General features: G+C 32.7%; 1 protein-coding gene across 3 annotated transcripts in view; it reads right to left on the reverse strand.

Moving 5' to 3' along the window:
* The window catches only part of LOC111087511, an 88,748-nt gene extending 84,232 nt beyond the window's left edge, over positions 1 to 4,516 (reverse strand). For all 3 annotated transcript variants that reach the window (XM_022394376.1, XM_022394373.1, XM_022394374.1), the window contains exon 1: positions 4,233 to 4,516. The gene's annotated coding sequence lies outside the window, so the exon portion shown is untranslated. The remainder of the gene's footprint in view (positions 1 to 4,232) is intronic.
* Between the last annotated feature and the right edge of the window lie 1,767 nt (positions 4,517 to 6,283).

The raw sequence follows: 6,283 nt of genomic DNA on the forward strand, positions 1-6,283 counted from the left end.
CCTAATACATTACGTTCCATAGGGTATTACTGATTTTTTTTCCGTTCCTATAAGATATTGCGTCTATGTTTCCATTGAGAGTCATATTCCCTATAAATAAGTAAAAAATTTCAAAAATGTAATGATTAAGATAATTATAAAATTTATTAGTAAATAACTATCTGCGTTTGTCACCAACAAACAGAATGCATCCAGAAAGACAGGAAAACGTCACGGATACATGTTGCTGTAGTTTGTGAATGCGAGGCATGGCTGACCTACAGAGGAACCAATAACAGTAAGGAAAATCTAGGTATGATTGTCAAGTATTGAATAAATAATCTTTTAATATCACTAGTTCCAAAAATACATATATAAGTGAACATATTGATTTGTGTGTATTTTAATGTAGAACCTAAGTTATATTTGTTGTTAAACACAAAGCTACACAATAGGTTATTTGAACCCTGCACACCACGGGTATCGAAACCCGATTTTTGGCGTTGTAAGTCCCCAGTTTGTACTAAGATTTTTATTTGTGTATTGTGGATTGCCTTACACTTTATTTGTTTCTCTTCTTTTTCTTCACAGCCTTCCAGTGTTGTCTACTGGGGTTTTTGTAAAGAGTGTTATACTTATAGTGACAGTATGATATTTTCTATATAGTTATATGCAACACAATAAGCCACACGTGGGCAAGTGTTTATCGTACTTAGGCTGCGAATCCATCCAAGGATTTGTGTTTTTCATCCCACTGCTGCAAACAAACAACAACAAAACACGCTTTGCACTTTGGGGCATTGGGTATTTATCAATACATTTCAATTACAAAGAACATAATTTTGTGTTTATCTGTTTACTGTATAGGTCACAAAAATACAATAGTTATAGTCGTATAACTTGCAGAATTTCTATATTTGTTCTATTATATCAATTTAATTAATTGCCAATCATAAAATGGAATGTATGATGTGGTCGGGGTTGGGAAAATTCTTGAAGTGCCTGAAATGTGGATCCGAAGGTTAGTGTCCCGTTGCTACAAAAACGCCCTTCGTACTTTGGGACCGTGCACGCGCTAGAAGAGTGACCTTCAAATCCCATTACTCGGTCACATAAAGGCAGCCCATAAGTTGGCGGTGAGTATTGTTAACTATCTAGCTTTCCTCTTTTCTATCAGTAAAAAAATAAGGAAGGCTATGAGCAGATAGCCATTGTATAGCTTTATACGAAAATTCTGAAACATAGAAAAAAACAAAGTAAAAACTTTTCATTAAATAACATCGTTTTTCAGTTTGAATTTTTTTATCCATTCTTGAGATTTATTCAAAATGCTTTTAACGTTTTTATCGCATACAATGTCACAGAAGAAAATAGGAAGCATTTTCATTCAACTCAAAGTTTTAAAAAGTTTACTGAGAAAATTTTCTAATTAAATTTTTGTCTCATAAATAATAGCAAGAAAAAAAGTTTGATTTCATGCTACAAACAGTTTTACCACTAGGCCTAAATGAACCAGCATTGCCTTAGTGGTGAAACTGGTTGTGGCATTAATATATTTTCCTGAGCGTTTTAAGACTTTTTCTTTGTAATTTATTGGTATGAACCCTAAAAAGGGCAGTAAAAATGTAAAAGTTTCAATCTCCTACAGGTATGAACACTCAAAAGAACAGTAAAAATGTAAAAGTTTCAATCTCCTACATGTATGGACACTCAAAAGGACAGCAAAAATGTAAAAGTTTCAATCTCCTACAGGTATGAACACTCAAAAGGACGGCAAAAATGTAAAAATTTCAATCTCCTACACATAATTTAGAACATAAGTGGTTTGCTCAACGTCTTCTACTTGGATATTTGTTAGCATGTTTGTAAATTATTCTCTCAGGTTTGTTACTCTGTTTGTGTTTGTTAAGCGCAAAGCTACACAACTGGATATCTGTGCTGTGCCAACCATGGGTATTCAGACTGGGTTTTTAGCGTTATTAGCCCCCAGACTTATCGCAGAGCCACTGGGGACAAGTTTGCGATTTTTTTCCCATACGTGTGAAAAATATAACATCACAGAACGATACATTTGATTGCGTATTTACAATACATAGAGAAAGTGATAGAGAGAAGATTTTTTTTTTACTGTAAATATATAGTTTGATGCCAGCAAAACCACAGATTCAACTTACAGTAAAGAATATTGTGTTCATATTTCATTTTAAAAAGTTGAAGTGCTGGAGAAACCCGTCGCAACTTGATCCCCCCCCCCACCCAAACCTCGCGCCTCTTTTCCAAAATTTTATTTTGGGTTTGGTAAACACAGACACAAAATTTCAGCTCAGAATGTTAAGACGCTTTTCTCTTTGCTTAATGCCAACCAAATCTTGAAGTTACAAGTTAATCACTTATCTATCTACCCATGAAATTATTGTTACTACGAAGAACGTGATATTTCTCTCCAGAATGAAATTTACTACGCTATATACAAGTATCCTTCTATTTACGACATCAGATCTAAGAAAATGCTCAGTCTTTTAATGTAGCTGCACATACATAAGATACAGTATTTTGTATGAACTACAAGCGTACGGTGTTCTATTTACATAGATCGTTACTCCCCTTTCTTGATCCATCATCAACATTTTTAACCCAGTTTTAAAATTTAAAAAGAATAAATTATATATTTAAATCAAAGAAGGGTTTCGCTGTTTACAATATTTTGTAGTGAATCTAGTCCCAAGTATATCAAAGTCATTACCAAGAGTTTTTTCGTTTAGAATACTTTGTACTGAATCTATTCCCAAGTATATCGAAGCCATTACCAAGGGTTTTTTCGTTTGGAATACCTTGTACTGAATCTATTCCCAAGTATATCGAAGTCATTACCAAGGGTTTTTTCGTTGGGAATACCTTGTACTGAATCTATTCCCAAGTATATCGAAGCCATTACCAAGGGTTTTTTCGTTGGGAATACCTTGTACTGAATCTATTCCCAAGTATATCGAAGTCATTACCAAGGGTATTTTTGTTTAGAACACTTTGTACTGAATCTAGTTCCAAGTACATCAAAGCCATTACCCTATTGTATTTATTATATTATTTACTGTCAAGCTTTTAATTATTCTTAAATTATATTTCAATGCTTCTGTTCAAGAATAACGACAATGGTTAAAAATGAAAATTGAGTTATAGTTTGTTCACAGAACCACATAATGTAGCAACGGAATTTACAAAATTTCTTTTTCAACAATAATAATAATATTCCACTTTTGGCGAATACGACATATAGTTCTGTCTAGAAAGAAGTTAGTGAAACGTACAGACACTTGCAAGCACTTTGCAAAGTATTGAAATCTATCAAAGGCCTCATTTTTTTATATTAAATTTTCCATGTTTTGAAAAAAACAACAAACCTACGTCGTATTTAATAATGGTAGAAGCTTTTTAATGAAGTTTGTCAAAAGCCAGTATAACTTTCTAAGAACCTTAAAGAGATAAATAGTTTCATTCCATGTCTATATTAATATATATTTCGTGTTAAATAGTTTCATTCTATGTCTATATTAATATATATTTCGTGTTAAATAGTTTCATTCCATGTCTATATTAATATATATTTCGTGTTAAATAGTTTCATTCCATGTCTATATTAATATATATTTCGTGTTAAATAGTTTCATTCCATGTCTATATTAATATATATTTTGTGTTAAATAGTTTCATTCCATGTCTATATTAATATATATATTTTGTGTTAAATAGTTTCATTCCACGTTTATATTAATATATATTTTGTGTTAAATAGTTTCATTCCATGTCTATATTAATATATATATTTTGTGTTAAATAGTTTCATTCCACGTTTATATTAATATATATTTTGTGTTAAATAGTTTCATTCCATGTCTACATTAATAGTGTAGACACTACAATTTAGTGTACATATTAATTTAAAGTCATCCGCTGACAGATGATTAAATGATGCAAACTGTTATTTTGATAAATTAACAAAAATATTACATTTGAGTAATTCTCATAAGGAAAGCGAACACATTATAAACAAAACAATTTACAGATCCTGAATAAGTTTATACACTAGAAGGTGTCATTATACATTAGGCAAATACAATGCCCTTATACTCAATAGAAAAGTAAGAACGAGGGTTGATATTCTTCAACCTTACACAGATACAAGTCTTTAGCGTGTTCCTAAAAATAAGATCTGCTGTATGGTTTTATAAATCCCGACCAAAGCTAAACGTACATACCTAAAATTGAAGTCCACAGAAAAGTTCCTTTAACGTTTACAGCAACATTTCTCCGACTATCCTAACCACGTGGGTTAACTTGTAAGGCGGGTACAAAGAGCTCGTTTTGTTAAATGCCATCTTTGTCCTTGGTAGTGGTGAAAAGGTGGTTTTGAAGTCCTGGACCATCGAGACTTCGTGGCTACAGAGCTCACGCTATCTTCCAGATACTTCGCCAAAATATTTCGATCGCTGGATAAAGAACCTCTGGATCTACCGGAGAGGGGCAATTCTAGCTAGTTGCAGCTAGGACGTTACTGTTCAGCGCATGTGTCGTTACAGCATCAGCCAAGCGGCCGATACCGCGCTTTGTATCAGGAATCAGTTGCGCACGGTTCGTGCATGGTAGGAAACCGTGGAGCGTTCTTCAGCGAAATGACCTCACACATTCATCATCCATTCGCTGTCGATAACACGTTGTTAGTATTATAAAAATGATTCGGAGTTATATGAGACTTATTCACCAGAATAACTAGGCTCAATCCTGGATGGAATGTCAAAATAATATCTTAAAGAAAACTTGAATATGAAAAAAAAAAGCACTGAAAAATAATGGAAACATTCATAGGATCGTGAATTCGTTTGATAGGGGGAAAATAAATAGATGTAGAAGCACAGCTAAAACTATACAGAATCGTACAAAATACATAAATAACGTGTACATCGCATACTTCTTTAAAGGTATGACTGAAAAAAATGCAACTGTATACCTTATAAACCCTTTTAGTGGGTTCGTGTTTTTGGATTTTTGAATGTGATAAAGTTAGAGTAAACGGATTTGCAAGAACCATTCTTCAAATGAGCAAATTTGTGCTTATAACATAACCAGTGTACCTATGATCTTTGCAGTTACATAAGTATTCGTTCTGCTTTCGTTATTGATACAATTTACAATATGTTTTTTTTTATCTTTTGAAGACTGACAATCAAAGAGATTAATTATATATTTTTTATAACCCAAACTATAAATATTGACCAGAATGAGGCGGGAAACCCGGTCTATCACTCCATTCGCTGCTAGTAATTGAGTTAGACCAATTACAGAGAAATTCCACCTATCGTCAATAATCTTTAACAAGGGGAAATCGAAAAATAGACTAGACTTCTTGTAATTTATCATCTGAAACATATTTTCTTCTGAAAAATTTAGCAGGGTAGATTAGTATCATTAACGCTATATATTCTTCCAAAGCCTATATAAATATAAGTTTACTGTTGCGACTAAAGACATTACAAAGGCCGTGCAGGTTTTACTTTCCGTACCTTATGCCACGATCAATGCACACACACTTATTAAGCAGCTATATCCTTGCGTAATGGGAGTATTACCGCTAATTAGAAGTTTCATGCCTTATTTAAGGTTTTAAGTTCATATTATATATGATGAACGTTCAATGACTTTAAATGTATCATAATCCGAAAGTGTGATTAGGAGTTTGTTCTAATTATAGTATCCTTTTTGTAATACCCGATTCCATTCTTGATATAACGTATTTTGTTTCGTGTTCAGTTCTCATTCTTGGTGTAATTCCTTCCATCTGATGCCTGTTATACTTTTGGTGTTAGTGTTCTTTTTTTTTCGGTTTCTTTAAAGAGTGACTCTATTCCTAGTGTAATATTTTTTTTTTTTATAGAAAGTGGTTTTGTTCTTTGACTTGTTCTGTTGTTGATATCATGCTTACTTACCATTGACTATTTCCGTGCTGTCAATGATATGTGTAAATCATTTCTGTTTCGGAAGTTGTGATAGTGTGTGTTCAGTGCACAGAACGGTTCTTGTTATTTATCATTGACTATTTCCATGCTATGAATGGTTTGTTAATCAGTTATTGGTTCGGAAGTTGTGATATTTTATGTTCAGTGCACAGAACGGTTCTTGTTGTAACACACTAGCAACTTAAATGGTTGTAACTTTTACAAACATGACAATATTGTTTCCTCTCGTCGTTTGATTTCTGTTGTTTGTAAACTAATAAACGTCATATCAATTACTTGCGTTTAAATAATTACAG

Source organism: Limulus polyphemus, unplaced genomic scaffold (genome assembly GCF_000517525.1).
Source record: "Limulus polyphemus unplaced genomic scaffold, Limulus_polyphemus-2.1.2 Scaffold2242, whole genome shotgun sequence".
Lineage (NCBI taxonomy): Eukaryota > Metazoa > Arthropoda > Merostomata > Xiphosura > Limulidae > Limulus > Limulus polyphemus.